The following is a 25,355-nucleotide window of genomic DNA, read 5'->3' on the forward strand; positions in this document are numbered from 1 at the left end:
GGTTAAACGCAACCACATGTTTATTGGACCCGTGCCCCTCCTGGCTGGTACTGGCCACCCGGGAGGTAACACGAGGCTGGCTCCAGAGGATTATAAATGCTTCTTTGAGAGAGGGTTTCTTGCCTCCCGTCTTGAAAGAGGCGGTGGTGAGGCCCCTCCTCAAGAAGCCTTCTCTGGACCCGGCTGTTTTGGCAAACTACCGTCCGGTCTCCAACCTTTGCTTCATTGCGAAGGTTGTGGAGAGTGTGGTTGCGCGACAGCTCCCACAGTACCTGGATGAAACCGTCTATCTAGATCCGTGCCAGTCCGGCTTCAGGCCTGGGTACAGCACGGAGACGGCATTGGTCGCATTGGTGGATGATCTCTGGAGGGCTCGGGACAGGGGCTGTTCCTCTGTCCTGGTCCTGTTAGACCTCTCAGCGGCTTTTGATACCATCGATCATGGTATCATGCTGCGCCGGCTGGGGGGATTGTGGGTGGGAGGCACCGTGTTGCGGTGGTTCTCCTCCTATCTCTCTGACCGGTTGCAGTCTGTGTTGGCAGGGGGGCAGAGGTCGACCTCGAGGTGCCTTGCTTGCGGGGTGCCGCAAGGGTCGGTCCTCTTGCTGCTCCTGTTCAACATTTATGTGAAGCCGCTGGGTGAGCTCATCCGTGGTTTTGGGGTGCGATGCCATCTGTACGCTGATGACACTCAGCTGTACATCTCCACCCCAGACCACCCCGATGATGCCCTCGAAGTGAAGTCCCAGTGTCTGGAGGTCGTGCGGGTCTGGATGGGGAGGAACAGGCTTCGACTCAACCCTTCCAAGACCGAGTGGCTGTGGATACCGGTGTCCCGATATAGCCAGCTGGTGTCATCGCTGGCTATTGGGGGCGAGTCACTGACCCCCACAGAGGGGGCTCGCAACTTAGGTGTCCTCCTGGACACATGGCTGTCTTTAGAAGAGCATATGACGGCCGTGGCGAGGGGGGCTTTTTATCAGTTGCGCCCCTTTCTGGATTGGGACTCCTTGTGCACGGTCACTCATGCCCTTGTCACGTCACGCCTGGACTACTGCAATGCTCTCTACATGGGGCTCCCCTTGAGGAGCACCCGGAGGCTCCAGCTGGTCCAGAATGTGGCCGCGTGGGTGGTTATGGGAGCGGCGTGGCGCTCCCATGTGACCCCCCTCCTGCACGAGCTGCACTGGCTCCCGGTGGTCTTCCGGGTGCGCTTCAAGGTTTTGGTTACCACCTTTAGAGCGCTCCATGGCATCGGACCGGGGTATTTACGAGACCGCCTTCTGCTACCAATAGCCTCTCACCGACCAGTACGCTCCCATAGAGAGGGGCTTCTCAGGGTGCTGTCGGCCAAACAGTGTCGACTGGCGGCCCCCAGGGGGAGAGCCTTCTCTGTGGGGGAACCTACCATCTGGAACGAGCTCCCCCTGGAGATACGGAGGATCCCGGATCTGCGCACGTTTCATCGTGCTCTCAAAACATTTTTATTTCAGCAGGCTGGCCTGGCTGAAAAAATATTTAATAATTTTAATGGACTTTTAATGTTTGTATTATCTGTGTTTTATCTTGGCTGTTCACCGCCCTGAGTCCCCCGGGAGTAGGGCGGTATAGAAATTTGATAAATAAATAAATAAATCTAATCATTCCCCATTTCTGGGAAGTCAAGAGGAGCAAAGCTCATGCACTTTTGTTGGTGACACTAGTCCTGTGGAATTGTGGCTAAATCAGCTCTTAACCTGGCCACATTCCAAAATAAACTGTTCCAGAGAGCGTTTGGGTTATAATGTGTAACTAATTCATAGTGTATTTTTTATTTTTTTTCCTTTTTGTCTTTTTATTATATTTGGGTTTTTTTATATTTGTTTTATTTTTTTAATATAATTCCATCTTCAATTAAACTGTGTGTCGTCCAGGTACAAATATCTTTGTAAAATGATAATCAAAATTTACAACAATATTTATTACATTAGCATTAATTCTATAATATTAAAATGATAATATTAAACATAATCATAATCTTTGCTTCTCTCTCTTAACGTATCTTCTTTATTTCACTAATCTTTGTTAAAATGGTCTTTTGTTTCCCTGTTTCTAACTTCCATTGTTATTGTCTAACCATTGATAAAATAAGTCGCATGTCATGTAATATTCAGTTTGTTCTTTTTCCTTGATTGCTAGTGTTAGTCTATTCATTTCTTCACATTCTAATATTTTCCTAATCACATTTTAATCTGTGGGAATCTCTTCACTTTTCCAATTTTGTGCAAATACAATTCTAGCTGCAGTTAATATATGAATAATTAAATATGCATTCCCCTTATTATATTTTTCAGGTAAAATCCCCAACAAGAATATTTCTGGCTTTAAGTCAATGTGCTGCTTTATCATTTTTTCCAACCACGTATGTATTTTTTCCAATACTTTTTTGCCTTTGAGCATGTCCACCACATATGATAATATGACCCAGGTATCTGGTGGCACTTCCAACATTTAGCTGATTTATCTTTAAACATCTTTGCCAACCTCGCTGGCGCAAAATGCCATCTATAAAACATCTTATACAAATTTTCTTTATATGCAGTTGACATTGTTAATTTATAGTTCCTGTCATTTCTGCCATTTACAGTATGTCACAAAAGTGACTACACCCTCTCGCATTTTGTAAATATTTAAGTATATCTTTTCATGTGACAACACTGAAGAAATGACACTTGGCTACAATGTAAAGTAGTGAGTATACAGCTTGTATAACTGTAAATGTGCTGTCCCCTCAAAATAACGCAACACACAGCCATTTATGTCTAAACTGCTGGCAACAAAAGTGAGTACACCCCTAAGTGATAATGTCCAAATGGGGCCGAAAGTGTCAATATTTTGTGTGGCCACCATTATTTTCCAGCACTGCCTTAACCCCCTTGGGCATAGAGTTCACCAGAGCTTCACAGGTTGCCACTGGAGTCCTCTTCCACTCCTCCTTGATGACGTTACGGAGATGGTGGATGTTAGAGACCTTGCGCACTTCCACCTTCCGTTTCAGGATGCCCCACAGATGCGCAATCGGGTTTAGGTCTGGAGACATGCTTAGACAGTCCATCACCTTTACCCTCAGCTTCTTTAGCAAGGCAGTGGTCATTTTGGAGGTGTGTTTGGGGTCGTTATCATGTTGGAATACTGCCCTGCGGCCCAGTCTCCAAAAGGAAGGGGATCATGCTCTGCTTCAGTATGTCACAGTACATGTTGACATTCATGGTTCCCTCAATGAACTGTAGCTCCCCAGTGCCAGCAGCACTCATGCAGCCCCAGACCATGACATCCCCACCACCATGCTTGACTGTAGGCAAGACGCACTTGTCTTTGTACTCCTCACCTGGTTGCCGCCACACACACTTGACACCATCTGAACCAAATAAGTTTATCTTGGTCACATCGGACCACAGGACATGGTTCCAGGAATCCATGTCCTAAGTCTGCTTGTCTGCAGCAAACTGTTTGCAGGCTTTCTTGTGCATCATCTTTAGAAGAGGCTTCCTTCTGGGACGACAGCCCTGCAGACCAATTTGATGCAGCATGCGGTGTATGGTCTGAGAACTGACAGGCTGACCCCCCACCCATTCAACCTCTGCAGCAATGCTGGCAGCACTCATAAGTCTATTTCCCAAAGCCAACCTCTGGATATGACGCTGAGCATGGGCATTCAACTTCTTTGGTCGACCATGGCGAGGCCTCTTCTGAGTGGAACCTGTCCTGTTAAACCGCTGTATGGTCTTGGCCACCGTGCTGCAGCTCAGTTTCAGGGTCTTGGCAATCTTCTTATAGCCTAGGCCATCTTTATGTAGAGCAACAATTCATTTTTTCAGATCCTCAGAGTTCATTGCCATGAGGTGCCATGTTGAACTTCCAGTGACCAGTATGAGAGAGTGAGAGAGCGATAACACCAAATTTAACACACCTGCTCCCCCTTCACACCTGAAACCTTGTAACACTAAAGCATCACATGACACCAGGGAGGGAAAACAGCTACTTGGGCCCCATTTGGACATTATCGCTTAGGAGTGTACTCACTTTTGTTGCCAGCAGTTTAGACATTAATGGCTGCGTGTTGCGTTATTCTGAGGGGACAGCACATTTACACTGTTATACAAGCTGTATAATCATTACTTTACATTGTAACCAAGTGTCATTTCTTCAGTGTTGTCACATGAAAATATATATTTACAAAATGTGAGAGGGTGTACTCACTTCTGTGACATACTGTATCTAACTCTATTGTATAGCCAAAGTTTTTTGCCCATACTATCATTGTCTCCTTCACTTGCTCATCTTCCAATTTAGGTAGCGGTACGTTTTCTTTATCAATTTTTCTTCTGTCCCTGTTAACATCTTGTCTAATTCTGTTAGTTCTTTATAAAAACCATATAGTTTAACATCTTTCTCATATGTAGAATGTATCTGCACTTGTGAGTACCATGCCATATCAATCCCTTGGTCGCTCAGTTCTTTTTTTTTTTTAATTGCAAAAGTTTTACAATTACATTTTCACCCCTTTTCCCCCCCCTACCCACCCCAAACTTCCCATCCTCCCTAACCCTCCCTAGCCCACCCCTTCCCCCAGACTTCCACACAATATACTTATATCAGGTAAGAAAAAAAACCCCCCTTAATATAAAACTTATATAAAACTTGAACCCCTCCCTCCTCCTTATAATTTTTCCATCTTAATTACACTAAGATATTTCTATCTTAAAATATCATTTTCAAATAAAAGCTATTTGATACTTCCTAGTTTGATATTTGTTCTGAACATAATCTATCCACTTTTTCCATTCCCATTCATAAGTCTCTTGTGAACAATCTTTTAAAAATGCTGAAATCTTCGCCATCTCTGCAAAACTGGCCATCTTCAAAGTCCATTCCTCAATAGTGGGCAAAGCTTCATTCTTCCAATATTTACCTATCAATAGTCTCGCAGCTGTTATCATGTACAATATCAACTTTGTTTCACCCAAAGTAAAACCCTTAACTATTCCCAGTAAAAACAATTGTGAAGAAAATTGAATTTTTTTCTTCAAAACATTCTGCATGACCCACCAAATTTTTATCCAAACATGATAATATGTAGCATCTAAACAGTCACATCTCCAACATTTTGGCTGAACATTAGGGTACATACACGACAATTTTTTGGGGTCTAAATGCCATCTATAAAACATTTTATAGAAATTTTCCCTCAGATTCTGCGACTGTGTAAATTTAACATTCTGAACCCAAATTTTTTCCCATGTTTCCAACATCACTGGTTCCTCAAAATTTTGTGCCCACTTAATCATACAATCTTTAACCAATTCAGTTTCTGAATCCCTTTCCAACAAAACATTATAAAGCCTTTTAATATGCATTGGACCTTTCTCTTTTATATGTCTAACCAATTCTTCCTCATGCAACATAATACCAGTTTTTTGGTCCTCTCTCCATCTCAATTGTAATTGATTATATTGTAACCAAGTTAAATTAATCCCTTCCGGTTTGCGAGCCTCGGCGACGGCGGTGTTTTTATTAAGACCGCCAGCCCCGCCGCCTGTAGAGCCGCCCCGCGATCGAGGAGCGGCTCGAAAACTCCGAAATCTTGAAGATTGAAGGAGAAGAGACAGCAGGGCACAGGTTGAGCCCCTGTAACCCCCCAGGGAATTGTTTCTGGGGAGGAAACAGGCGTGGCTCCCTTCCAACCTGCTGAAACTCCGGGCGGCGTGGGACGTTTCTGCTTTCAGCAGAACAAGCCGGCTGCAGCAAACGTTTAAAGTGAAAGGAACCAACCTTAACAAGCAGCGGAAATACCAACTTGAATCCAGAAACTTGAATCGCAAGTATTAGTGCTTTGTTGACTTTTTAACTTAAAAGGAAAAGCGAGTGAGTGAAAGTGATTTGAAAAAAACATGGCGCTCAGCATTTGAGTTAACGAGCTAGTGAGAGTGGATTTGTGAAGTCATCCTGCTTTGCTACAAAGTTACAAAGTTGCTACAAAGTTGCTCTATTTAAAGAAAAATTCCCTTTTTTTTATAATTTGACTTTGCTTTACTTCAGTCTCTATTTGACTAAACCTGGGGGACTTTTTTAGAAGTCTCTGTGGAGGTGGAAAAGGAAAAAGAACCCCCCTTTTCAGAAAAACTAGCCTACGTGGCAGGATGGCTTCAAAGAAGCAGGAAGGAAAGGAAACGCAGCTTCCTCCTGCTCAACAGATACAGACTCAAAAAACAGACTTTGATATTGAACATTTAAAAGAATTTATTTCTAAAGCTCTGGATGATAAATTTCAAAAATCCCAACAGGAAATAGATGATAAACTTCAAAAATCTCAACAGGAAATTATGCAGGAAATTAATGAAATTAAAGATATGGTGAAACAGGATTATGGCAAGGTGACTAAAAAAATATCAGAGGTGGCGTCTGGCCTTGGAGAATTTATTATCAAAGTTGACTCTAAAGTGGAAGAATTTAAATCAGAAGTCAATGTTAAGATGAAAGACAATGATTATAAAATTTCCGATGTTGACGATAAAATGCAGAGAGTTGAAAACGAGATTGTTATGATGCAATTCCGGGCAATGGAATTTGCCATAAGGTTACGAGGAATCCGAGAGGATGACAGACAGGATCTGAGACAGATTTGTTCTGATGCTCTGGCAAGGATTCTAAAAATTAATCCTGATGTGGTTTTTTACAAAATAGACAAAATTTACAGAGTGAATTCTTGGGTGGCCAGACAAAGACAATTGCCTAGAGATGTGGTCATATACTTCACGGATAGAGCAATAAGAAATGACATCCTGCAAAAATCTTTTCTTACCTCTGTGCAAGTGGGGGGTGCACAAATTGGAGTCTACAAGGAGCTACCACCTAAAATGTTGAAAGCCAGAAAAGATTTTGGCTTTCTTGTAAAAGAATTGCAAAAACAAGAGATACCATTTCGATGGGACGCCCCAACTGGTATAATTCTGAAATATAAGGGAGAAAGACATCGTTTGAATACTGTGGAGAAGGCGGAGCATTTCTACACTACTATTTTTAAAGAAAGAGCACCATCTCCACGTACATCTATAGTTCTGGAGATTAAGGAGAGTGATAAAAAGCAACTTCAACAAGAACTGCAAGAACAGTCAAATCAGGTGGTGCTAGCGCAAACGCAGGGTGCGGAAGGAGGTTTCTTGGATGATCCCCTGTTGGAATCTTCTCCAATTTTGGACCCGGTTCGGATGGTTGAGGTTAAGGATCAGCGTATAACTCGTGCAAAATCTAAGCAACTTAAAGAAAAGCAACAACAACAGGAAAGACAAGACAAAAAGGGAACTAAAAGTACCACACAAGAGATTGGAGCCATGGGGGGAGCGAGACCGAAGATTCCGGAAGATATTCGGTTATTCTGCTCGTTGCTCCATAAAGACAAAGATGACGATTAAGTGTTTATCTTGGAACGTGAATGGGTTGAATTTGGTACAGAAAAGGAAGAAGTTATTTGTATATTTGAGACAATTTAATAATGATATAATTTGTTTACAAGAAACTCATATCACAACTCAAGACCAAAAATACTTGATAAATTCCAAACTAGGCACACATTTTATATCTTCAACTTCGCAAAAAAAGAATGGTGTGGTTATCTATGTAAATAAAAGACTAACAGCTAAAATCATAGAAGCAGATGAAGATGGTAGGTTTATAGCAATCGAACTGCTTACAGTGAATGGCCAAATTCTTTTGATTGGAATTTATGCTCCCAACCAACATCAGGATCATTTTTATAAAATGTTACATACTAAAATATTGCAATGGGATTATAGATCTATTTTAATAATGGGAGATTGGAATGGAGTAATTGATTCTAAACTAGATAAAAAGAGTTTGGCGAAATCTAGAATCAGACTACCACAGACTTTTTTTGATATGAAAGAAGATCTGGAATTAAAAGATATTTGGAGAATACATAATCCAAAAGAACTGGATTATACTTTTTTTTCTGACAGACATAGATCCTTCTCTAGGATTGACTTTATTTTGTTGTCAGATGATTTACTTGTTAAGACAAAAAGAACAAAGATTCTTCCAAGAACCTTGTCCGACCATAGCCCAGTATGGATAGAAATTGAGATGGCTAAGAATGAGCGACGTTCTTGGAGAGTGAATGAGAACTTGTTCAGATATGAAAAAAATATAAAAGAACTTAAAAAGCATTTGAAAGAATTTTTTGAAATAAATTTGAATAAAGGTACCCCAATTGAAATTGTGTGGGATGCGAGCAAAGCTTACATGAGAGGGGTGCTTATCTACATGAATTCTAAACACAAATTGAATCGACAAAAGAAAAGATCTGAATTGGAAATAGAAATAAAGAATAAAGAACAGCTACTTATTAAAAATCCAACAGATGAAAGAATATGTGGTGTAATAAAACTTTTGAAAGACCAATTTCAAATGCTTATGGCGGAACAAGTTGCAACAAATCTACAATATGCGAAGCATAATACCTTCTGTAATGCCAATAAACCGGGCAGATGGTTGGCCTACACCTTAAGAAAAAAGCAGAGTATACGGACTATTGATAACATTGATATTGGAGGGAAAGAAATTTTTCAACAAAAATTAAAGAAGCGTTTGTGGACTATTACACTAAACTATATGCTAAAGATGATGTGCAGAATGGATTTATAGAAAAATATTTAGATAATAAAAGAGTCACAAAAATTACAGATCAACAAAAGGAAAGAATGGATTATCCTATAATAGAGGAGGAGATAATGGTAGCAATTAAACAATTAAAAACAGCTAAAGCTCCTGGAACTGATGGTTTGACAGCAGTGTATTATAAAACTTTGCAAACAGAAATGGTGGAACAACTTAGAGATTTGTTTTGTAACATTCAACAAGGGGGTAAAATACCCCCATCATGGACAACAGCATATATCTCTTTGATACCAAAAGAACAAGCAGGTCCTAAAAAACCGGAGAATTATAGACCAATATCTCTTCTTAATACTGATTATAAAATTTATGCAAAAGTACTAGCCAACAGGCTGATGCCAGTAATTCAAAAGGTGATTCATGATGACCAAGCGGGATTTATCGAGGGTAGATACATGAAGGATAATGTAAGGCAAGTAATAGACTTATTGGAATATCTTGAGAGGAATAAACAGGTACCTGCAGTGCTGGTCTTTTTGGATGCGGAAAAGGCCTTTGACAGAGTGGATTGGAATTTTCTACTAAAGACTTTAAAAAAGATGGACTTTGGGGACCAATTTATACAGGCGGTTTCAGCAATTTACCAAGAGCAAAAGGCACAGATTATTATTAATGGAAGTTTGACAACAGAGTTTAAAATTGGAAAAGGAACAAGACAGGGATGTCCGTTATCCCCATTGTTATTTATTTTAACATTAGAAGTCTTGTTAAATACAATACGGGACTCTAATATCTTGAAAGGTATAATGATAAGGCAAGAGGATTACAGAATAAAAGCATTTGCAGATGATCTGGTTGTTACCCTAACACAGCCGATGGAATCAATAATCCAGATAAAGGACATTATACAAGACTATGGTAAAGTTTCAGGTTTTAGATTGAATCAGAAAAAAACTAAGATGATAGTTAAAAATATGACACAAGATCGTAAACATGAGCTTGAAAGGAGGGCAGGTTTTGAGATTGTACCAACGGTAAAATATCTAGGAGTTCAGGTTGCAGAATCAAACATGAAATTGTTTCAAAATAATTATGAGGTTTTGTGGCGAGAGGTGCAGAAAGATATGGAGAGTTGGAAAAAACTGCAGCTGTCTCTACTTGGAAGAATAGCAGCAGTTAAGATGAACATTTTGCCAAGATTTCTCTTTTTGTTTCAAATGATTCCGGTGCTCAAAAGTGATAAGCAACTGAAAGTCTGGCAAACTGGAGTGAATAAGTTTGTCTGGAACGAGAAAAAACCGAGAGTGAAACTGAAAATTATGCAAGATGTTCCAGAAAGGGGAGGTCTTAAACTTCCAAACCTACAGTTATATTATGAAGCAGCAGCTTTGACTTCAGCAAGTGATTGGTTTGGAAGGAAAAAGACTGGAATACTGAATATTGAAAGTTTTGATCTTGAATTTGGATGGCATGCTTACTTATTTTATGACAACAAAGTGGATAAAGTATTTAAAAGCCATATACTTAGAGATTCTTTGTTGAGAGTTTGGAAGAAGCACCGATTCAAATGGGATTATAAAATACCGCTATGGCTGGATCTTGGTCATATTATGTGGAATACAAATATAATGTCACTCGGGGGGTTTTTATACAAAGAGGTTCTTTTTACAGATGCGGGCAGATGGCAGTTGAAGACACAACAGACACTGTTGGACGAAGGTCGCTCAGTTCTTGTTTAGTTTTGAGTTCTCCCTTTTCATTCAAGATACCTTTGTATCTAACAATATTTTCCATATTAATAACGTTTGGGAGAATCGGTGCTTCCTTTGTTGAAAGCCAAACTGGTATCCTCAAATAATGTTGTTGTCTAGTTTTTTTCCCACACTAACAATAATGGATTCCTAATGTAATGTCTTTGGAAGTAACCATGTATTTTATTTTTCCCATACCACAAGAAGGTATGCCAGCCCAATTGCAAATTGTGCCCCTCCAAAGTCCAAATTCCTCAATACAATCCATTCTTTCACCCATATAAGTACCGCAGCCTGGTAATACAATTCCCAATTCGGTAGCCCAAAGCCTCCTCTATTCCTTGCATCTTGCAGCATTTTAAAACTGTGAGGAACTCAATAAAGTAATATTAAGATATATTTGGCAAGGGAAAACTTATTTTTGCTTTTTTCCCTTGCCAAATATATCTTAATATTACTTTATTGAGTTCCTCACAGTATTTTTTTCCACTTTTATCGGAATTGTTTGAAATAGGCATAGTAATCTCGGTAATATATTCATTTTTATTGTAGCTATTCTTCCTATCAATTTTTCCATTTCTCCAAATCTGCTTTAATTTGTTGCATCAGTTTATAATCATTATCTTCCTTAATAGTTACACATCTTGCTGTCAGATAGATCCCTAAGTATTTTACTTTCTTAGTAATCTGGATATCTATTCTCTTCAGTAACTCTTTTTTTTTTGCATGTCTGTAAAATTTTTAACTAATATCTTAGTTTTCTCTTTATTTATTTTCAATCCTGCCACTTCACCATATTCCTCTATTTTTTTTTATTAATTTAGGCCCTGTTTCTTGTGGATCTTCCAGAATGAAGACTAAATCGTCTGCAAATGCCTGTAGTTTATATTTTTCCTTTTTTATTTCCATACCTTTTATCTCTGCGTCTTGTCTAAAATTTCTTTTTAATACTTCCAGTGTCAGTATGAATAATAGGGGAGACAAGGGGCAACTTTGTCTTGTGCCTTTTTTAATGTTAACCTTCTCTGTCATATCTCCATTTACCATCACCTTTGCTGTTTGCTTATAATATATCGCCTTAATCATGTTAATAAATCTCTCCCCAAAATCCATATCTTTTAATTGTGTTAGCATAAATTGCCAGTTCACATTGTCAGATGCTTTCTGTGCATCTAGAAAAATCAACACTATTTGCTTCCCTGGATGTGCTACGTAGTACTCCAGTGTATTTAAAATTATTCTCTTGAGGACTTCCGCTGGCTCCGCAGACGACGAGGATGGTCTCCATAGACCGCCAGCCACCCGATCTGTAAAAACCGCCCTGACAGCGCTAAACTGGTGTCCGGCGGTTTGAAAAAACTCTCCTTCGGGCAAAGAAGGAGAGGAGAGTCGGAGGGGGTGGGTAGAGCTCCCCGAAAGTCACTGGATTAATTCCAGGGACTCGGAGGGTGAGAGCTCCCCAGTTCACCCCTCCCATTGCTCCGGATCGCTGGTGCCTCTGTTAATCAGAGCAAGACGTCTGCGTCCAATTCTGCCGGCAAACAGTGAGTTCTAATGATTTCTAACAAGGCAGACAGAGCGGAAGCAAGAGTGCAAGCTTTTTAAAAGAAACAGAACTTAACTCCGTGAATACATTGTTGCAAACGGAGCTCTCTTGAGCTGGAGGCTGGAGAGGAAGCCTTTGTTATGGGCGGAAGGGAAAGTGAAAGTTAAAGGGAAACTGCTTGTTAAGAGCCCTCTGCCTGAAGAGTAAACTGCTGGGGATTGAGTATAGCTTGAAGAGAGGACTGTTTATTTTGAAAAAACTCTGAAATATACTTTGTAAGACTGTTTATAAGACTTTGTGGCTGCAAAAGGAAAAAACTCTTTTTAAAATAAAATGGCTGCTAAACAACTAAAGCCACCAACTTCTAAAGGGGAGGAGGTTCCCCTGTAGTGACTCAAAAACAACAACTTCCGGCTGATACACAGTCACAAGACCTTAAAGAATTTATAATGGGTGCCCTGAACAATCAGACAGAAATGATGAAAGAATTTTCAGAGGAGTTAAAGAAAATTAAAAGTGTGGTGGAGGAAAAACATGATGAAATAAGAGATGACATTGTTTATGCAGTTTCAGGACTGGCTACTCATATGTTAAAGATTGAGGAGAGAGTACGGGAAATTGATGATGCCAACTTGGAGCTTGCAACTAAAGTAGGAGAGGTTATGATACAAACAGAGAAAGTGGATGATGAAATGGTTATGTTACAATACAGATCAATGGAATTTGCCCTGAGGCTGAGAGGTTTGAAAGAAAAGAGTGGTGAAAATTTAAAAGATGTTTGTTCCAATGCCTTAGCAGAGCTGATTTCAGAAAGGCCAGAAGATGTGGCAATTCAAATGGACAAAACCTATAGGGTTAACTCCTGGCTGGCAAAACAAAAGCAGTTACCAAGAGATGTGGTGATTTATTTCACAACAAGGAGAATTAGAAATGACATTCTGCAAGCTTCTTATAGAAACAAGATTAAAGTGGATGGACAAGAACTGGTGGTCCTGAAAGAGCTTCCTCCTAAAATGTTAAGAGACAGAAAGCAGTTTGGCTTTTTGGTGAATGAACTAAGAAACCAGCAGCTCCAGTACAGATGGGATGTCCCATTTGGGATAATAGTGACATACGCTGGGCAAAGACATCGCTTAAACACAGTTGGAAAGGCAAAAGATTTTTATGTCAATGTTTTAAAGGCTGGAAGGCCACCCTCACCAGGGGGTGCTAGAAAGCAATTGGAAATGACACAAGAGAAAGATGGAGGGCAACCACAAACTTACGCTCAAGCACTAGCTGGAGGAGCCAATTTGGAAGAAGATTTACTGTTGAGTGGGGGTCCACCACCAACCCTTGAGTCATTAACGATGATACAGCTGCCAAAAGATCAACGATTGACAAGAGCTACTTACAAACAACATCTGGCACGACAGCCTCAAGATTTAACCCAACAAGTCCAAAAAACACAAGCAGTGGGAGGAGCTAGGCGGAAGTCTAAAATGGCGGAGGAGGTTCAGCTGATGCTCTCAAAGCTTGGAGCGCCCAGAGATGGCAAATAAATTCTTATCTTGGAATGTCAACGGTTTAAATTCTCCACAAAAAAGAAAGAAAATATTTCACTATTTGAAGCAATTTCAGAATGATGTTATTTGTTTGCAAGAAACGCATATTAAATCTTCAGATCAAAAGTATTTGATAAATTCGAAATTAGGTACACATTTTGTGGCATCAGCACCAGAGAAGAAAAATGGCCTAGTTATATACGTTAAAAGAGGCTTAGTGGCCAATTTAATTGAGGCTGATACTCAAGGTAGATATATTGCAATTGAATTAACAACACAGAATGGGAAGCTGCTTGTAATTGGAGTATACGCACCTAATCAACAACAAGATAAATTTTATAAACTCTTACATACTAAAATATTACAATGGGATTATAGATCTTTACTTCTAATGGGTGATTGGAATGGGGTAATAAATACCCAGAAAGATAAAAAAAGTCTTTCCAAGATATCTATGCGTGCTAAGTTGCCTAAATCCTTTTTTGATATTTTGGATGATATGGAGCTCAGAGATATTTGGAGAGAAAGGAACGTATTGGAAAGTGATTTTACTTTTTTCTCAGATAGGCATCAATCTTTTTCTAGGATTGATTTTATATTAACTACAAATGATCTTTTTTCTAGGGTGAAGATATGTCCAAGAACTCTAACTGATCATAGCCCGGTTTGGGTGGAACTAGAGCAGGAAAGAGGGGAAAGGAGGTCTTGGAGGTTAAATGAGAATTTATTTAGATATGAAGATAACTTGTGTGAGCTTAAAAAACAAATGAAAGAATTTTTTGTTAACAATATGAATAAAGGAACCTCGATGGAGATGGTATGGGATGCGATGCGAGTAAGGCATATATGAGAGGAACATTAATTTTCTTGAACAATAAATATAGACTAAAACAACAAAACAGACGGAAAGAGATAGAGGAGGAAATTAAAAAGAAAGAACAATTGCTTATAACTAACCCGGGAGATAAAAAGGCAAAAGATATGATTAATATTTTAAGAGAGCAATTTAATATGTTAATGGCTGGGCAAGTAGCAACCAGCATACAATATGCCAGACATAATACATTTTGTAATGCTAATAAACCTGGGAGATGGTTGGCTTACACGATGAGGAAAAAACAAAAATCACGTGTTATAGACAAGATAGAATTTAGAGGTAAAGAGATTTATCAACAGAATTTAATAAAAAAGGCTTTTTTGGAGTTTTATACAAAGTTATATGCTAAAGATGTAACTCAAGATGTTGATATTGATAGATATTTAAAGATGGAGATTCCTGAATTAACGCTGGAACAGAGAGAGAGATTGAATCAGCCAATAACTTCCGAGGAAATTGTTGGGGTAATTAAACAATTAAAAATAGGTAAGGCTCCGGGAACAGATGGACTAACAGCTGTCTATTATAAACATTTACAATCTGAAATGTTAGAACCACTCAAAATTTTATTTAATAAAATACAAGTAGGAGGAGGGGTACCACCTTCCTGGAAAACAGCCTTTGTCTCATTAATTCCAAAGGAGGACCAAAATTCCATTAAACCTGAGAATTTCAGGCCAATTTCACTTCTGAATACTGATTATAAGATTTTTGCTAAGATATTAGCTAATAGATTAATGCCAGTTATGCAACAAATAATTCATAATGATCAATCAGGGTTTATAAAAGGGAGACAAATGAGATATAATGTTAGACAAATTGTAAACTTACTGGAATATTTGGAAAAAAATAATCAAGTCCCTGCAGCGTTTATATTTTTGGATGCAGAGAAGGCATTTGATCGTTTGAACTGGCAATTTTTGTTTAAAATAATAGAGAAAATGCACTTTGGGGAATATTTCACACAATCAATTAGAGCGATATATCAGCAGCAAACAGCACAAATTATAGTTAATGGAGGTTTAACAGAGGCTTTTAAAATTGAGAAAGGAACAAGGCAGGGGTGTCCTCTGTCCCCACTACTATTTATTTTGACTTTGGAGGTACTATTGAACAAGATACGTGACTCAGAAAAAGTGAAGGGTATTGTAATCAGACAACAAGATTATAGATTAAGAGCATTTGCAGATGACTTGGTTATTACCTTATCCCAACCTATAGAGTCGGTTCCATATATATTGGATATAATTGATCAATACGGGAAAGTATCAGGATTTAAAGTTAACTCACATAAGACAAAGATGATAATTAAAAATATGTCTATACTTGAAAGAGATGAACTAGCAAGAATAACAGATTTTGAAATAGCTAAAAAGGTTAAATATCTAGGGGTATACATAGCAGCTTCAAATACAAAATTATACAAAAACAATTATGAGGTTCTTTGGCAGAAGGTACAGAAGGATATGGAAAATTGGAAAAAATTACAGTTGTCTTTATTGGGAAGAATTGCAGCAATTAAAATGAATGTCTTACCTAGATTTTTATTTTTGTTCCAAATGATACCTGTACTTAAGAAAGATGAAAATCTGAGAGAATGGCAGAAAGGTGTTAATACTTTTATTTGGGCTGGGAAAAAACCCAGAATAAAAATGAAAATTATACAAGATACACGTGAAAGAGGGGGTCTTAAAATGCCTAATTTAAGATTATATTATGAAGCAGCGGTTTTATCACAAATTAGTGATTGGTTTAATTTAACTGAGGGGAGAATTTTGAATTTAGAAGGTTATGATTTGTTATATGAATGGCATGCCTATTTGTTATATGACAAAAAAGTGGATAAAGTATTTAAGGCTCATATATTAAGAAATGCTTTGTTGAGGGTTTGGAAAAAATATCAATATAAGTTAAATTATGAGATACCTGTATGGGCAAATCCTAGACATGCAATAGAAAATATAAGTATAGAACAAAAACAGGAGGTGATTACCTATAAAGAGCTTCTTATTATGGAAAGGGGGGTAATGTATTTGAAACCTTTAGATACATTGAGAGAAGAAGGTATAATTTATACATGGTTCCAGTACGGTCAACTTCAAGCTAGATGGAAGGAAGATCAAAAAACTGGCTTTGTGCAAAATGAGGAGAATTTGGTAAAACAAATTAGAGATCAAAAACAAATGCATATTAAAAGGTTGTATAATGCTTTATTGGAAATAGATTCTGAGACCGAATTGGTTAAAGACTGTATGATTAAATGGGCACAAAATTTTCAAGAGCCAGTAATGATGGAGACTTGGGAAAAGATTTGGATTAGAAATGTGAAATTTACACAAGCACAAAATTTAAGAGAAATTTTTTTATAAAATGTTTTATAGATGGCATTTAGATCCCAAAAAATTATCATGTATGTATCCTAATGTGCAAGCTAAATGTTGGAGATGTGACTGTGATGATGCAACTTATTATCATATATGGTGGACTTGTAGAAAAATCAAAGCATTTTGGATAAAGATTTGGTGGGTGATGCAGAATATTCTTAAAAAGAGACTGAAATTTACTCCACAGTTGTTCTTACTGGGTATAACTACAGACTGTACAGTTGCAGAGACTAAATTGATTTTGAACTTGATAACAGCAGCAAGATTGTTGGTAGCACAACACTGGAAGAAGGATTTTTTGCCTACTATTGATGATTGGATATTGAAAGTAACTAATTTAGCTGAAATGGCTAAAATTTCAGCATATCTGAAGGATCACACACAAGAAAGGTATATACAGGACTGGAGAAGATGGATTGATTATATACAAAATAAGTATCAGACCAAAAAATATCAAATAGCTTATGAATGATTTCTTTTATTTGTATAAGCGCTATATAAGTGATATTAGAAGTATTATGTTTAAGAAATAGGATTTTATATATGGGGGGTTAAGAATTTTTCTTTTAGGGGGTGTTAGTTTAATGATTGGTTATGCAATTTAGTTTATTGTTAAAGGTCAATAGAAATACCTTGTGTTATGCTCTGGGAAGTCGGGGAGGGGGAGGGGGCTTGGGAGGGAGGGTTGTGGGGAAATTGTGTTTGTTTTAAAACTTTTTCAATAAAAAAAATTATTCTCATACTGTCTTTAATTTGTCTCTTAGGTAAAAATCCATTTTGATCTGAATGTATAAATTGATTTAAGAAACTTTTTAGTCTTTCTGCAATTATTGAGGCATATACAGTATTTTATAGTCGGCATTCAATAAGGATACTGGTCTGTAGTTTTTTATCTGTTGTAAGTGAATCTTCTTTCGGTATGAGAGTAATTTATGCTTCCATCCATGAATTTGGTACTTTCGCTTGTAACAATACTTTAAATCTTTATAGAGTTCTGCTGGTAGACCATCTGGACCCGGTGTTTTGATATTCTTTTCTCTCTTAATTGCTTCTGTTAGTTCCATCGTTATACGTTCATCTAACATAGCTTTCACTGTTTCAAGTATTTTAGGTAATTCCGCTTTTTCTAGGTATTGTTTTATTTTATCTTCTGAAACTGTCTCTTTTTTTTAAAAAAAAGTTTTTTTATTTTTTAGACAAACAAACATTTAATACATCAGTTTTCTCTTCCCTGTGACATCTTGGTGTTATCTTCCAAAGTTCTTTCTTCTTCTGTATAGTTGTCATTACTTCTATCTTGATCCTTATCCAGTCCACAATATCAATTCATCACTAACATAATATTCAACTCATCACATCTTTTTACATACTTATATAATTAATCATTTATATCTCTTCTCCAACCAATAATAAAAATCATTCCATATTTTAAAATATTCTGAGTCTTCTCTATCTTTAATCATCAGAGTTAATCTATTCATTTCTGCACAATCTAAGATTTTTTTTATTACTTCTTCTTCCAAAGGTATTTTCTCCGCTTTCCAATTTTGTGCATAGACAATCCTTGCAACTGTTATTACATGTATTATCAAATAACCTTTTTCCTTGTTAATTTTTTCAGGTAGGATACCCAGTAGGAACAGCTCTGGTTTAAATTCGATACTTTGATGTATCATTTCCTCCAACCAAGTCTTAAATTTAATCCAATAGTTTTTAGCTTCTGGACATGTCCACCACATATGATAATATGATCCTGGTAATTGATGACACTTCCAACATTTAGCTGATTTTTCTTTAAACATTTTTGCTAATTTCTCAGGTGTCATATGCCATCTATAAAATATTGATTTTCCTTATATGCAGTGGACATCGTTAATTTATAATTCCTTTCCCATAGTTGTTGCCATTTTTCCAAATCAATTGAATGTCCAAAGTTTCTTCCCTAAGCTATCACTGTTTCTTTTACTTGCTCCTCCTCTAATTCAATACTAAGCAAAAAATTATATATTTTTTAATTAAATTGTCATCTGTTCCCACGAGTATCCTATCCAACTCAGTCTTTTCCATATAAAAACCATATAATTTAGCATCCTTCTCATATCTTGTTTGTATCTGCATATACATATACCAGTCTGTCTCAATCCCCTGTCCTTCTAGTTCCTTTTTCCCTTTCAATTCTCCCTCATCTGTTAGTAAATCTTTATATCTAACAATATTGCCAAAATTAAAAACATTTGGGTGTATTAAAGCTTCCATAGTCGATAACCATGTTGGTATTTTCACATAGTATTTGTCTCTTACTTTCTCCCAAACCAATAACAATGCATTTCTTACATAGTGTCTATGAAAATGTGTGTGTATCTTACTTCTACCATACCACAAAAAAGCATGCCATCCTAGTTGCAAGTCATACCCTTCCAATGTTAACAACCTTATATTTTTTAATTCTACCCATTCCTTCAACCATGTCAAAGTTGCTGCCTGGTAATATAGTTCCCAATTTGCTAACCCAAATCCACCTCTCAATCTTGAATCTTGCATCATTCTTATGCTTATTCTTGCCTTTTTCCCTTGCCATATATATTTCCTTATTATCTTATTGAGATATTGAAAATAGGTCTTTTCAATTTTTATCGGCACAGTCTGAAATAGAAATAATAATCTTGGTAATAAATTCATCTTTATCAGTGCAACCCGTCCCATGAATGATAGTTGAAGTTTCTTCCATTTTTCCAAATCTCTTTCAATTTGCTGTTTTAATTTATAATAATTATCTTATTTTATTGTTACACATCTTGAAGTTAAATATACTCCAAAGTACTTAACTTTTTTCACTACTGGTATATTCAAATTTTCTTCCATCTCTCTTTTTTGTTTTTCTGTCATATTTTTAGCCAAAATTTTTGTTTTGTCTTTATTTATTTTCAAGCCGGAGACTTTCCCATAATCTTCTATTTGTTCTAATAATTTAGGGCCTGTTATTTGCGGATCCTCTATAATAAATACCAAATCATCTGCAAAGGCCTGCAATTTATACTCTTCTTTTTTAACTTTTATCCCTTTTATCTCTTCATCTCGTCTAATATTTCTATTTAAAACTTCTAATGTCAAGATAAACAAAAATGGCGAAAGAGGACATCCTTGTCTAGTACCTTTCATTATGCTAATCTTTTCTGTCATTTCCCCGTTTATCATTATCTTAGCAAATTGTCTATCATATACTGTTTTTATAACATTTATAAATCTCTCCCCAAAATCCATTCTCTGTAATTGTTTTATCATGAACTGCCAACTCACATTATCAAAAGCTTTTGGGGCATCTAAAAACATCAACACCATCTGTTTTTCTGAATGGTTCTCATAATATTCCAAAGCATTCAGAATCGTCCTCATATTGTCTTTAATTTGTCTTTTTGGTAAAAATCTGTTTTGGTCTGCATGTAAAGATTCATTTAGTGGCTTTTTCAGTCTGTGTGCCATTATAGATGCAAAAATCTTATAGTCTGCATTTAACAACAAGATCAGTCTATAATTTTTTATCAATTGTAAATCTGTGTCTTCTTTATGTATAAGTGTTACATATGCCTCCTTCCATGAATCTGGCATTTTTGCCTTTATTAATAAATCATTAAATAAGTCCAACATTATATTACTGATCACCTCTTGTAATGTTTTATATAACTCCGCTGGTAAACCATCTGGTCCTGGTGTTTTCCCACTTTTTTGTCTTTTTATTGCTTCTGTTACTTCCATCATTGTTATTCTTTCTTCTGAGAAAAAAACCAAGATTTCCAACAACCTCCACCCTCCAAAAGTTTAAAAAACTCCTCTTGTCAAAATGCAATCAAAAATCCAAAAGAAAGTGGGTTTGGTAAAAAGAAAAAAAAAGAAAGAAAAAAGAGAAGATAATAAAAACCAACAAGAAATAGAATAAATTAAAAAGATTTCTTCTGACTCTTTAAGTCTTAATCCAAGGGAAAAATATTTTAAAATCCAATTCCATTAAATCCAGTGAAAAAGAAAAAAGAAGAAAACCCTCTAAATATATAGAGAGAAAGAAAAAAAAGGAGTGAGTCTGAAGTCTTTTTCCACCAGCAATTCTCAAAACATAAAACTAGTCAATCCAAAAAATAAGAGATAATTTAAAAATTTGAAATCCAAAAAATCAGACAATCTGAAAGCTCAGAAAAAAGAAAGGAAGTTCAAAGGCAAGTTTCAGTCTAATCTTCACAGTTGTTCTATTATCTTCTATTCAAAATGTCAAGGTCAGTTCACAGTTTCTTCAGAAATATATGTCTTTTTTCCTTCTGCCACTAGATGGCACTGCAAGTTAACTTTTAATATTGAATCCATACTTTCATCTCTTTACAGTTGTTACAAAGTTTCTTTCACCAATCACTTTCTCCTATATCCCATTCATAAACAAAGTATCGTTCATTCAGTTCAGTCAAAGTCTTAGTATCCAATTCCTTTTTTAAGCCAATTTCAAATCTTCAAGTCTTTTTTCCCTCTTCACTCAAAGTTTGGTAAAATGTCTAAAATGCTTTCTTCCACCTTCCTCGCAGCCAAAATATCTGGATGTGGATGCGGATACACACCCGCTCCCACTCCTCGCTCAGCCAATCTTTTCCACCCTATCAATCTTTCAGGTGGATCAAGAAAAAAACTGTCACTAATGGGAAGAATAGCATTAATAAAAATGAATGTATTACCAAAAATATTATTTTTATTTCAAACTATACCAATAAAACTGGAGAAAAAATATTTTGAAGAAAATAAAGTGGAAATATATGTGGCAAGGAAAGAGAGCAAAGATTAACATAAAAATGCTACAAGATGCAAGAATTAGAAGTGGGTTTGGCCTTCCAAATTGGGAATTTTATTATCAAGCGGCAGCATTAACATGGATTAAAGAATGGATTTTATTAAGGAATACAAGACTATTGACATCGGAGGGTCATGATTTACAACTGGGTTGGCATGCCTTTTTATGGTACAGGAAACAAAGGATACATGGATATTTCCAAAGACATTATGTAAGAAATGGTTTGCTATCAGTGTGGGAGAGAGTGAAAGAAAAACATTATTTGAATATTCCAATGTGGTTTTCTACAATAGAAGCGGTGACATACCCAAATATTGTGAACATGGGGAATATTGTTAGATATAAAGACATTTTGACAGATCGGGGAGAACTGAAACAAAAACAAGAACTAAAGAGTCAAGGGATTGAGATAGATTGGTATACAAGACTGCAAATACAATCAAGATATGAAGCAGATTGTAGACAATATGGCTTTAACTTGGGGAAATCAGAACTGGATGAAATATTGACAGGAACAGATGAGAAAATGATTAAGAAATTATATAATTATATAAAATGAAGAAGTAAAAGAAACAATGATAGCATGGGCAAAGAATTTTAGATACACCATAGAATTGGATAAATGGCAACAACTTTGGGAAAGAAATTATAAATTAACAATGGCAACAGCCTATAAAGAAAACCTGTATAAGATGTTTTATAGTTGGCATATGCCACCAGAAAGATTAGCTAAGATGTTTAAAGATAAATCAGCTAAGTGTTGGAAATGTCATCAGTTGCCGGGATCATACTATCATATGTGGTGGTTGTGTAAAGAAGCAAAACAATATTGGGTGAAAATACAAACATGGTTAGAGGGAATGTTGCAGCAACATATAGAGTTAAAACCAGATATATTCTTATTGGGAATTTTACCAGAGAATTATAGCAAAGAAGATACATATTTGATTATTCATATAATAACAGGGGCTAGAATTGTATTTGCACAAAACTGGAAAGCAGATAAAATTCCGTTGGAAGGAGAAATTATAAAGAAAATTTTAGAATGTGCAGAAATGAATAGATTAGGAGCCTTGGTGGTGCAGCAGACTAAAGTGCTGTTAAGTAGCACTTAGCTGCCAGCTGCCTGCAATTACTGCAAGTTCAAATCTCACCAGGCTCAAGGTTGACTCAGCCTTCCATCCTTCCGAGGTAGGTAAAATGAGGACCCGGATTGTGGGGGCAATAAACTGACTTTGTATAAAAAGAACACCACTTAGGGGGGCCCGAAAGCCCTACTAAGCAGGTATATACAAAAGTATGAAGGCTATTGCTTAACGCATTGTAAGCCACCCTGAGTCTCCAGAGAAGGGCGACATATAAATCAAACCAATAAATAAATAAATAAAAGATTAACATTGAGAATAAAAGATAAAGAGGAGTCAATGTATTTCAAGACATGGGATAAATTTTATGATTGGTTAGAAAAGAAACACAAATAACGACACAGAGATAAAATGTGAAGGAGGTTCTGGGTTCTAATGAACCATGGCCCGATACGCACACAAACGCACTGAAGCATGCAAGTTTGTTTTTTTTGGTTTTTTTTATATGCCGCCCTTCTCCGGAGACTCAGGGCGGCTTACAATGTGTTAAGCAATAGCCTTCATACTTTTGTATATTTATACAAAGTCAGCTTATTGCCCCCACAAACTGGGTCCTCATTTCACCTACCTTAGAAAGGATGGAAGGCTGAGTCAACCTTGAGCCTTGGAGAGATTCGAACCAGCAGTAATTGCAGACAGCTGTGTTAATAACAGGGTGCTTAGACCACTGTACCATCAAGGCTGAGAGAGGAGTCTTAAAAAGGTAACTAGTTTAATAATACAAAACACATAAAAACAAACCTACAAAAAGGCATCAACAGCCTAAAAGATTCTCCTCTTAGCAAAGTCCATTTGCTCTAGTCTTCTTCCCAAAACATGGGAGGTCCTCTGTGTTGTTTGCCAGTCTTCTCCTGCAAGTCTTCTCAGGAGCAAGGCAGTGACTCAGCTCTTTGCAGTGACTTCAGCTCTGGAGGCTCTCGGCTGTTCTCAGCTGTCTCAGCTCACAGCTGTTCTCTCAGAGAGTCTGCGAGAGACGCTCTCTCTGAGGCTCTCTCAGCTCTCTGCTCTCTTCAGCTCTCAGTGGCTGTAATCCTGCTGCTACTTATATACTGGCCAACTGGCCGTTGGAAAGCACAGGGAACTCAGAGCCAGGAAGCTGTGCTCTGATTGGTTCATTCAAACCATGCAAACTAAACAATCAATTAGTTGCAGCAAAATGCTCATAGGCTTTTCCTCTGACATAAAATAGAGAATAGATGGGAGAAAACAATTAGAAAAATAGATACCCAGATGATGTCAAGTAAAAGGAGAAAGGGGAGGGGGGTAAAAGGGAAAAAAAGTGAGATATAAAAATGTATGCAAATGATGAAATAAAAATAAATAATAATTGAATAAGAAATTGAAATGAGAATAAAGATAATTAGAAAACTGGGGCTGCTCGAATACCACTTTAGATTGAACTGAAAAGGAAAACAACAGGAGAGAGGGGAAGGAGTAGAGAGAGAGGAAGGGAGAAGACAGGAGAGGCGAGAAGAGGAGATGACTTAGGTCACCAAGGACCCTCGGACAGCGGGGATATTGATGACCCCTTGGGAGCAACCAAGGAGTCCGTCTTACCGCCGGGACGTTGGCCATGCCTCCCTCTGAAACTGTCTCTTGATCATATAATTTTTCATAGTAATTTTGGATCACTTTCTTTTTAATCATCATTTTGATGATGAAGGTTTCCTTCCTTATCCATTAATTGGTGTATCATTTTTTTTTCTTTCTCCTTTTTCAATTTGTATGCCAGCCATCTTCCTGGTTTATTTGTGTTTTCAAAGAAATTTTGTTTAGCGTTTTTAATTTTTTGTGCTAATTCTTTATCTATTAATAAATCTATTATTAATCTATTATTAATTCCATTTTTTTAAAGTTCTTTTTTGTGGTTCTTTTTATAGTTCTATCTCTAGCCTCTTATATTCTTCTTCTAATATCTTTTGGTTTTGTTCCTTCTTATTTTTCTTTCCCATGTAAATTATGACTAAACGTCTAACGTATGCCTTTGCTGTGTCCCATACATTTTGTAATGAGGTCTCTTCTTTTCTATTCTCTTTAAAGAAAAAGTCTAGTTCTTTTTCCATGAATTGAATAAATTCCTTATCTTTTAATATTGATTGGTTCAACCTCCATCTTAATTTTCTTTTTTGTCTTTTCCATTTGAATTTTATTGGATTTATTTATTATTTATTTATTTTGTTGCATTTCTATGCCGCCCAACTCCCAAGGGACTCTGCCCAATTACTTGGTTCTATGTTTATTTCTTGTACATTAGATTTTAGTACAGCTGTCATCCATATCATATCTATTCTTGACCAAAACATATGCCTATTTGAATAGAATGAATTTTGATTTTCCTTACGATATATATCTCGCCATACATCTTGGATACCTAGTTCTCCCGCCATTTTAAAGAAAGCCTTTGGAAGTGTTTTCCTAGCTTTTTTATTTACTTTCCTAGTTTTATAATCCAGTTCCGCATCTACAATTGTATTAAAGTCTCCTACTACACATATATTTTCATACTTCTATTATATTCTTATGGAGTTTACCATAAAAGTCCTCTTGATTGCTATTTGGTGCATAAATTGCTATTAAGAGTATCTGTTTGTAATTCATTGTTATCTCCACCAT

This window comes from Pituophis catenifer, unplaced genomic scaffold, assembly GCF_029215685.1.
Source record: "Pituophis catenifer annectens isolate HBS135680 unplaced genomic scaffold, rPitCat1.0.hap2 SCAF_5, whole genome shotgun sequence".
Lineage (NCBI taxonomy): Eukaryota > Metazoa > Chordata > Lepidosauria > Squamata > Colubridae > Pituophis > Pituophis catenifer.